The sequence below is a fragment of the Juglans regia genome, chromosome 10 (genome assembly GCF_001411555.2).
Source record: "Juglans regia cultivar Chandler chromosome 10, Walnut 2.0, whole genome shotgun sequence".
Lineage (NCBI taxonomy): Eukaryota > Viridiplantae > Streptophyta > Magnoliopsida > Fagales > Juglandaceae > Juglans > Juglans regia.
In genome coordinates, this window is record NC_049910.1 from 31,413,390 (window position 1) to 31,424,560 (window position 11,171).

The following is an 11,171-nucleotide window of genomic DNA, read 5'->3' on the forward strand; positions in this document are numbered from 1 at the left end:
GGCCTTGGCCGAAACATGTAGGTGCAAAAATATGAAAAATCATCACTTGAACATGCTTCGTCTTCATATGTATTTGCTTAGAACGCAAAGCATGGCGAAATGAAACATAAAATTATGGTATTTGGCCAAGATCCTAAACTTCTAAGACATAGTATAGCCGAACCATCAAGTATCACAAATCAACCACAATGTTTTCGTTAGAACCGAAACATGCTAAGAACATTCTTGCCATTTTACTCTTAAACCAAAACATATCATTCATGTAATATTCATATTTCAAGATCACATAAACATATTCAAACAAACAAACAATAGATAGCAAACAAAGCAAACATATTGATGAAAGTATTTACACGAATATATACAAGTATTAATTAAGAGTAAGTTGAGTGCATACTTACAAAAATCCATTGAAGGAAATACTAGCAAGCTGTAAATCCAAATGTGCTTCATTAGAAAGTGTTTAGAATAATCATATTTCGTGTTCTTGAGTATGTGAGGATTTCTAGAGCATCACTTGATCTTAAACCATTCGACCTTTAGGATTTTAAGGTCAAAAACCCCATTCATCTCACTCATGTAGTAAAACAAAACTTGAAACAAGATGAATGCACATGTGGTGATCGAAAACATGGAGGGTATACATCCCCCACCATTCGGCTTCAAGGGTTCATTGAAAACCCTAAAACCTTTTTCCAAAAAAAAAAAAAAAAAAAAAAAAAAAAAAAAAAGAAGAAGGTAGAAGTGTGTATTTCACCATTCTCGAAATCCTTATGAGATTTGAACCTCATTTTGAGTTGAGAAGGTGACTTGTGTTTGTAAGACTAGAGAAAACCGATCCTTACATTATCTATTCTTGATGGTGGCAAAATCCTCTCTTGAAAAGGAATCCTCCTTGTTTGGTTGGAAAGAAAAAGAGAGAAAGTATGAGAATCTTCAAGTGAAGGTGTGATAAGAATGTAGAGAAGATCAGAACACATCCAAAACTCAAAAAATGACCAAGAAGAAAGTCTTGGGCTTATGGCTCTCTTCCCTTTTTATAGAACTTTCCTCAATCTCTCATTGGTTGCTTGAAGTTCATTGCATGTAAGACAAGTGGCCTTTCCCTCTTCCTTCTTCTCTAGCAAAAAATGACCCATGGTGTTTCCCACCTTTGGATTGTATTGGGAAGGTAAAAGGCTTGTGGGTGGCGTGTGGGTCTTCCCTTAGCCGAATTCCTCTCATCCAACTATGCCCCTTCCAATTCACAACCAAGTGCATTGTACATTAGGGCAAAGAGGTAAAACAACTCCAAGTCTCTTCCTTTTCCCAAGAGATAAACTTTGCATGAGTGACACATGTCATAGGCATGTGTCATGCCCTAGCCGTCCACTCTCTCTTCCACTTCTCAAGTTGATGCTTCAACTCCTAGTGCTACTTCCCTAGGTGAATTCTCATGTGTCATTGGTCTAAAGGTATCTTAAGTAATAAGTGGCAAGTGAAGAGGTGCATTGGAAATGTGGTAGTCGAAATTCTAGGGGCATATTTATCCTTTGATACAAGAGTCCCTTCATCTAATCTTCTAGAAGCTTAATGCATGCTACACTTGGCAAAAGTCTGACAAATTCAAAATTTCATGTGCCCCTTTCGATTTCTCATGCATCTTTTCTAGAAAAACTTCATTTATATTCCCTAGGCTTCCCTTTCCAAAAAAAAAAAACTACCTTGGAACTCGAAATAAGGCCAAAACAATGTTCCAAGTGTGTGGGAAATGGGTTGGCCGAAAATCATTTAGTCTTCCTAGGTTCCTTTTGTCCCTTGATTATTCTAGAAGGTTTCTAGCATGTTGACAAGTGGCGAATCCTCCAGGGTAGGCGTGCAAGCCACCTCTTGGTGTTTCCCTACACTTCTCTCTCCCCTTTAGCCCACTATCAATTCCAGATTCATAGTTCAATACATGCATGACACATGGCGCTAGTGACTAAGCTTTGGGTCATAGATCTACAGCCATTGGACCTGAGTTTCTAAATAGAGCCGAAAATTACAAGGCATTCTAGGGCTACTCCCCTCTTGGGCTCAAGTTACTAAATCAAAGACTCTAAGGCCATCCAAAATAACTAAAGCTCATAAAATGCCATGGCAACTAAGAATAAATTCTATGGGCCATGATTAGACAAGCTTAAGGATCTCCCAACAACTTGGAAGTGCCTCCCTTTCTCTAGAGGAAGTGTGAGGTTCGAGTGCTTTGGGTTTAATCTCAAAGGTCTACGTCTCACTTCATGTGAGTACTGTGGTATCGGTTTGTGCTTGTGAGTTCGTAATGGAAATAGAGGATTTAGCATCGCAATGGGAGAAGCTACATCTTTCCAAGGAGGAAAGCTCTTTTTTTCATGTCAACCCAGAAACTCACATTGAGGAAGATGCACGGGGCAAATATTGTCTAGTGGGGAAGGCCTTAACTGAAAAGAGTGTTAACAACGAGGGATTTAGGGTCACAATGTCTCAAATATGGAAGCTGGAGGGATGGGTTATTTTCAAGGAGTTGGGAGAACAATGCTTTCTGATAGAATTCCAAAAGCTGACAGATAAAGAGAGAATCTTAAGTGGACGTCCATGGTTCTTCGATAGACACCTTCTAACCATGTCGGAAGTGGATGAAACAATATCCATTCATGCATTACAGTTTCGGTTTGAACCTTTTTGGGTGCAGTTGCATAACCTGCCGCTAGCAACCATGACAGAAGAGTTTGGTCAGCAGTTCGCAGAAGCAATTGGTCATGTTATCAGAGTTGAAGCCGAGGCTGATGGGCGAGCTTGGGGGAGATGCCTCAGAGTAAGGGTAGCGGTGGATATCCATCAACCGCTTCTGAGAGGGAAATGGCTGATGCTAGGTGAAAAACAACAATGGATTCCGTTTAAATACGAACGTTTACAAAGCTTTTGCTTCAAGTGTGGGGTGCTATTTCACAAAGGAAGGAGCTGCACAAGGCAGAGAGCTGAACAACAAGGCGATGAACAAGTTTCATACCAATTTGGCCCCTGGTTATGAGGGCAACCCAGAAACACAAACATCTTTGACAGGCGTAGGTACGGTGGTGGTGGAGGTGGGAACCACCGCAAGGATGAACAACAAGGAGACAGGGATCGGGTTGCACGTGAAGAACCAAGGTGCAAGGGCAAAGCTCTCGAAGTGGAAGTTTTGGCGGGAAAGCAAGACACGTCCCTAGCGGAAAATGAGGAAGAAAAGAAGCAAGGGGTCCAATCCCAACCACCAGCAGAAGAAACAATAGTAGGAGTTGATCCTGTCCAGGGTAGCTACCTTGGGAACCAGTTACAAGATCAGCTGGAAGATCAATCCACTGAAGGCCTGCAGTCAACACACGTGCATGTGTCATCTTTTGGGTCTGACACACCAAAAAAGGACCTTATGTGCAAAGAAGGAAATTGGAACCCCACCTTTGATCATGGAAAGTGGGAAGGTTCAAAAAGGAAGGGGGTGGCTCCTACTAGGAGGTTTGATGTCCCTAGGCAGCAGGTTCCTAGGCAGCAGGATTCGGGACAAGAAAGGGAGTCATGCAAGTTGGCTAGCTCAAATGATCACGTGAAGCATGGTAGGGTTGACTTGGTAAGCACTGTCAGAAGGTGGAAAAGAAAGGCTCGGGAAAGAGACACTCATGAGGAAGGCAATGGTGATACCCCTCTGGTTGATACCCCTAACAGGTCAGCCAGAGTTTTCTACCAGAGGGGATGCAAGAGGAGGAAGACACATAGCAACTTGGTCTCAAAAAAGAGTAAAGGACTTGATGACACAAATGAAGACTCACTGGTTCAGGCAGAGGCTGGTCTCCAGCCCTGCCAAAATCAATGAGTATTTTGGTGTGGAACTGCCGAGGGCTTGGGAACCCTCGGTCAGTTTGTGTCCTTAGGAATTTATCTAAGGAAAAGTGCCCCTTGTTAGTTTTCCTTGTGGAAACTAAAAGCAGAACAAAAAGAATGGAAGGGATTAGGAGAACTTTAATGATGGATGGTTGCTTTGCAGTTGATTGTGTGGGACTAAGTGGTGGTATTGCTCTCTTATGGAAAGATAAATGGAATGTCAAATTGATTAATTACACTAGATGGCATATCAATGCACTGATTCAGGAAGATGATTGTGGACCAACATGGCAATTTACTGGTTTCTATGGCCACCCAGATACTGGAAAAAGGAAAGGCAGTTGGCAACTTTTGAAGATGATCAAACCCTCTAGGCCAATGGCCTGGCTGTGCTATGGAGACTTCAATGAGATCCTTCACCAAAAGGAGAAAATGGGTGGAGCAAGCAGACCCTATAAACAAATTGAGGATTTTAGGCAAGCAGTTGAATTTTGTGGCCTTAATGACATTCACTCGCAGGGACTAAGCTTTACATGGTCTAATAATAGGGCTGGCAGGGAATTCACAAAGGAAAAGATTGATAGAGCAATGGGAAATAAAGAGTGGAATGATATTTTCAAACATAGCTCGTGCACTGCTCTTGCAGCAGTTAAATCTGACCATTCACCACTCCTCATTGAAACATGCAGAACAAGCCACAAGAGAAGAAAAAGAAGAGTGTGCTTCAGATATGAGATGGCATGGGAGTTAAAGGAAGAATGCCATAAGGTAGTCAGTGAGGCATGGAGGAGGGACAATAGATCAAGTTGTGAGGATAGTGACCTGAGAAAACAACTAGATACTTGTCAACATGAGCTGCTGGCTTGGAAGCAAAAAACAAAGAAGCAGCAGAACTTGAACATCACACAGGGATTACAAAGCATTGGGGAATTACAAGAATCTGGCTCAGGCAATCATCTTGCTTGCATGAAAAAGGCCCAAGAGGATGTGGTGTCTGCTATGACAGAAAATGATTTGAAGTGGCGCCAAAGGGCAAAACAACACTGGCTCAAACATGGAGACAGGAACACTCGTTACTTTCATATGCAGGCAAGTCAGAGAAGAAAGATCAATTATATTAAAAGGGTTGAGGTCCCACTAGGGAGGATTGTAACTGAGCAAGCAGAGATTGGAGGTGTATTCACAGGTTTTTTCTCTTCCCTTTTTGCCTCTACACATCCCACTAATTTTGAAAACTACCTATTTGCATTGGGATCAAAACTGGATTTAGAGATGCAGGCCTGGTTAATGACCCCTTTCAACCAAGAACATATTAAAGAATCTATCTTTCAGATGAATCCACTAGGGTCCCCGGGCCCTGATGGGTTCCCAGCTCAGTTCTACCAAAAGCATTGGGAGGTGGTGGGTGAGCAAGTGTGTAATTTTGCACTCAAAGTACTTAATCAAGGTGGTTCATTGAAGGAGGTTAATGATACCTTCATTACCCTCATTCCTAAGGTTAAAAACCCCAAGAGAGTTACTGATTTCAGGCCCATGAGTTTGTGTAATGTGGTTTACAAAATTGTTTCCAAAACCATTGCCAACAGGCTGAAGGTTATTCTGCCTAAACTCATCTCCCTCAACCAAAGTGCCTTTGTTCCCGGGAGACTCATTTCTGATAACACACTGGTAGCTTATGAGATCTTACATTCCATGAACTCAAGAATGAAAGGTAAAAGAGGTTTTATGGCTTTGAAACTAGATATGAGTAAGGCATATGATAGGGTGGAATGGCAGTTTGTGGAAGCTATTATGATCAAGATGGGGTTCCCTCCCCAGTGGATTACTTTAATTCAGACCTGCCTCCAGTCTGTATCATATTCTATACTTGTAAATGGGGAGCCTCAAGAGTCCTTTTTGCCTTCAAGGGGCCTTAGGCAAGGGGACCCTTTATCCCCTTACCTTTTCATCTTATGTGCAAAAGCCCTCACAGCACTTTTAAACCAAGCTGAAGCCTGTGGTGTCTTGACCCCTGTCCCTATTGGAAGAAGTCCAATATCAGTGAACCATCTCTTTTTTACAGATGACAGTCTGCTCTTCTGCCAAGCTAAAGCTGAGGAACTCAGGCATGTGCTCAACATACTTGACATATATGAGAAGGCATCGGGACAGGTGATAAACAAAGACAAGTCCTCTATTTTCTTTAGTAGAAATACTGGCCAGGCAGCTCAACAACAAATTTTGGAGCTTACAGGGGTTAAATCATGTGGCACCTTTGAAAAATACTTGGGACTTCCTGCTTTGGTGGGCAGAGCAAAGGTGGCATCCTTTCATACTCTTATTGATAGAACCTGGAGTCGAGTTTCCAACTGGAAAAACAAATACCTCTCTGTAGCAGGCAAGGAAGTCCTCCTCAAAGCAGTTCTTCAAGCCATTCCCACCTATGCTATGGGTATGTTCCTGATACCAATCTCCATCACCAACAAGCTAAATCAATTACTCAGGAAATTCTGGTGGGGCTTCAATGAAGATAGTTCCAAAATTCAATGGGTAAATTGGAAGCAACTCAGTCATAGCAAAGAAATGGGAGGTCTTGGTTTTCGAGATCTGAGGAGTTTCAACCTTGCTTTACTCTCTAAGCAAGGGTGGAGAATTTTACAAAATCCAAACTCCTTGGTGGGCAGGATCCTAAAGCAGAAGTACTTCAGCAAGGAAGGGTTGTTAGAAGCTAAAGTGGGGTCAGGGCCATCCTTTGCCTAGCGAGGCATTCATGCAGGGCTAAGCTTGTTAAAAGAAGGTCTCATATGGAGGGTGGGGAATGGCCAACATGTTAACATATGGTCAGCTAAATGGCTACCTTTTTCACCTCCATATAAGATTCAGTCTATCCGAGAGGTGGATTGTTGGTGTGAAAAGGTTAGTGATCTGATTGACCCCCAAGTGCAGCAATGGAAGGAACCCCTCCTACAAGAGCTATTCACCCAACAAGAAATAACTGATATTAAATCAATACCGATTAGCATGAGGGGGAGAGAAGACAAATTAGTGTGGCAATTCACTACAAATGGGCTCTATACTGTCAAGAGTGGGTACCATCTCAGTAAAGTTTTGGAGTGTGCTCAGGAAGGGGAGACCTCAGGTAAAGAAAAAGAAAAACAGGCTTGGAAAACTATATGGAAGCTAAGAGTAACCCCTGCTACCAAGATGTTCCTATGGAGAGCATGTAATGAGGCATTACCTACTCTAGCAAACCTAAGAAGGAGGAAAGTGGTGGAACACAGTTCATGCTTGACCTGCAAGCAGGAGGCAGAAACCTCTGGACATGTTCTGTGGGGATGCATTGCTGCTAAAGATGTGTGGGGTCACGGAGTGAAAAAGGTGCAAAAGCTATCCGTGCAAAGTGATCTGATTTTTGATATATGGTCCAGACTCGTTGAGATACTCAGTTTAGAGGAACTAGAAGAAGTGGCAACAACTATGAGGGGCATATGGACTAGAAGGAACAATACTCTTCTCGGAAAAGAATTCAAACACCCAAATGCCCTCCACCAACTGGCCAAAACAGAACTGGTATTATATAGGGAAGCTCTCGCAGAGGACATAGGGGCCAAACTCACAGCTAATGCTGGGTTTCCAAGGTGGTCAAAGCCTGAGGAGGGGTTATTTAAAGTCAACTGGGATGCTGCTATAAATCAAAAGGACAGGAAAATTGGAATTGGAGTCCTCATCAGAGATCACCATGGTTTTTTTATTGGAAGTTTACAGGCTCACATAAATCTCAAAGGATCCTCTTTTGATGCTGAGGCATACGGTATGCTCCTAGCTGCAGTTTTTTGCAAAGAGGTTGGCATTACACATTTTTGTCTGGAGGGTGATTCAAAGCAAGTGGTGGATTTATTGAAGAATTACACAAAGAATGGGAGTTTGGGTGGCTGCCTGGTAGAAGATGCAAGAGAGATTCTGAATTCATATGCTTGTTGGTCAGTTACACATACAAACCGAGAAGCTAATATGGCAGCACATCATCTAGCAAAAACTGCTTTTGGTTGCTCAGAGGATATCTATGCTTTTGAAACATGCCCCTCGTATATCTTACATATAGTCACAAAAGAAATGTTGTAGTGTTTCTTTTACTCGATTATGTTCCTGGAGTTTGATGTACTTGACATCTTTGATTAATGAGATCAGTTCTTTCATCAAAAAAAAAAAATGATTAGACAAGCTTGAGTCATCACAGATTCCCTTCCTGCAACCATAAAGCCTTCGACCTCTGTCTCCACATGATCTTCTCTCATTCTAGCCACATTTGAAATTCCTGTCTAGCAAAAACATTCTCATCAATTTCAATATATTTAGGATCCCTCTCCTACATATGTTTAAGTCTCAACCTTGCCTTTTGTAGTTGATGTTGAACATTTCCAAAACTCTTTCAATTCCAACAGTCCAATTTCTAACTACATCTTGAGATCATATCCATCACTTCTCCCATACTACTTCTAATAAACCCATTCACTAAGACTCTTCAATAATCTTTGCATAACCATTCTATCCTACCCACACAACTTCAAATCTATATAGTTTCTTCCCTCTTCTTTGTGTATATCCTCAATCAGAATCCAACGATATAGGTAAATAGTCTGAATAGGTTGCTACTCCATGAGTGGCACCGGCTTGCATTCGCCAAGAACCTGTCCAATCTCTCACTTATACTAAAATTTCATTTTATTCTTATCAGAAATACTAGATTAGAATACACAATGTAAGCGATATTACCTCGTCAGAAATATCTTAGATCTAGTACAGTTGTTCCACAGATTTTCTGACATTGTTGTTCATCCAAAATCTTCACGTATTGATTATGGAGTGTGCTATGTGGTAAAACCAGAGCAACACCCACATATTCCAAAGACTAAATGCCAAGACTAGTGAGAACCAACACATTGAGAAAGAGTGTGTCTGCATATGTCACACATACTTCATCCAATGGGAGGAGGGGTAGCCCCTCTAAGTGAAACCCCCGACTGACCATTAAGGGCCAGTCATCAAGGCTCATGAAGCTACTTCATAACCTCCAAGAGAAGGGGAATGGGTGCCCACTATGAGTGCCCACTATGGGTACCCCTTTATTACAGCACACACTCGCACATAGTGGGCAAGACCCCAGGTTTGCATTTTTCAATATGTTCACAATTTTATTCATATTGACGAATAGGTTGTGCGATCATCGAGCACACCTATAAAGAAAAAATGGGAGTATTATACCAAATCTCTCTGAGAAAAGACCAGCATAGCAACATTCCTAAAAGTGATTCGTTATGCCCCGACTCATTTGATCACATCAGATTAAACATTTTTAATTCCTCTTGAGTCCAAATGACTCAAAGCACTGCTCAATCTCTATAAAACATGATGTACTCACAGTTATGTCGCAACTCTTAAGAAGCAACATAACTTGCCGACAGTGAGTACACACCAATATTGATGTGTTATCAAATACTCTTTCATTCAACCTTATGTCATTCAATCTCAATCTAGTCGCTTTCCTAGCAATGTCTCTTTAGACTGTATCATTCATTACGTCCACCCCATCCTGCACCATGCCAGGGAGGGTTTCAAACCCCCCCCCCGGCAGCTCAACCCAATGACCCATTAGGTCTATAAATTATTTTTGGGCCTTAAATTTTTTTTAAGCCAAATTATAATATAATTTAAATTATAAATTACAATTTATATATTCAAAAAGAATATGAACTCATTAGAGTTGTATTTTGGATTGTCTTAACCTCCTAAGCCAACATTTATATAAGAAGTCAAGACAATACAATAGTTATACTTAAGCAATGTAAGACAATACATTTCTACAGTCGCCACCATGCTCTTAGCCACTGCGCCACCCTTCAAGGCAACCAAAAATATTGGAGAACTCATCAGCATGTTGTGCTCTTCAGCACGCAGCAAAGCTTGCAGCACCACCATGGTGCGTGCTACTTTACGCGCAGCAGAGGATAGTGCCTTTGTGGAGGAGTGCGCCACTTTGCTTGCAGTAGGACGTGCCACTCTCCATGGTGCACTCCGTAGCAGTGCTGCCCCCACGTGACACAGTATGCAGCGTTGCACCATGGCAGTGGTTTAGCACCAGCTTGATGCAAATATCTTTTGCGGGCAGCAGATCGTGCTGCGCCAGCTTAGAGCTTGGCTCTGCGCACAGTAGAGCCATTGCACTGGCCTGGTGTGCCGCTTTGTGCCTAGCAGTGCAACATCTCCATCATCTGCGAGGTTCTCTTACGACACCAATTTTCACAGTGCTGAACCAAGGTGCACGTCGCACCATACCGCTACTTCGCTCAGCACTCTGGTGTGGTGCAGATCCCCTTAAGTACAAGTCGTAGAGCACGCTGATCTCATGCGAAACACTGTGCACGATTGTGCTAGTTGCTGCACCACCCTCGTCGAAGAGACGTGGCAAAGACAAGCGTAACATCACTAGTAAGCGTAACGTCGGTTGTGTCGCCACTTGTAGCAAAGCACATAGCTCTACACCTGCTCTACGTGCGGTCCTACACTTGGATTTGTCCACAGCAGATCAACCTGTTGTACCACCATGGTGCATGGCCTTGCATGAGGTGTTCACTGCAGCAACGTCGCACTCTCGAGGGTGCGCCTTGCCCAACATGTAGCACCCTCGATGCATCACACTATTCCATGGGGTCACAGCACTAGTGAGCGACTTTTTACCTTTTGCAGTGTTACGGTGTAGCATGTAGTAGAGCTTGCCGTGGCCTTGTGTACGAATACCGACCCTCTAGCACCAAGGTGTAGAACACTGTCAGGTGCACGACGCACCAAGGTGCTTGTTGTGCTACACGTGGTAGTCCTACCAAGATGCATGACCAGGGTCATGCACTCACCTTTGTGTGGGTGGCTAGCTACAACCATTTCCACTTCTCAAGCAGCCATGGTTACTAACAGAGGAATTAAATTTTCTCGTCACAACAAAAAATCTGAGTGAAGAAAATCATAACAAATACTTCAAATAGATATCGGGAACAATTGAATGTCAGTTCCGATACCAATGTTAGAAATACTATATTAGAATACACAGCGGAAGCGATATTACCTCATCAAACATATCTTGGATCTAGTGCAGTTGTTTCACTGATTTTCGTCGTCGTTGTCTATCCAGAATCTTCACGTATCGATGGTGAAGTGTGCTATGTGGTAAAATAAGCACAATACCCATATATTCCACAGACTAAATGACGGAACTAGAGAGAACCGACACATTGAGAGAGAGTATGTGTATATGTCACACGTACCTTATCCAAATGAGGGAGGAG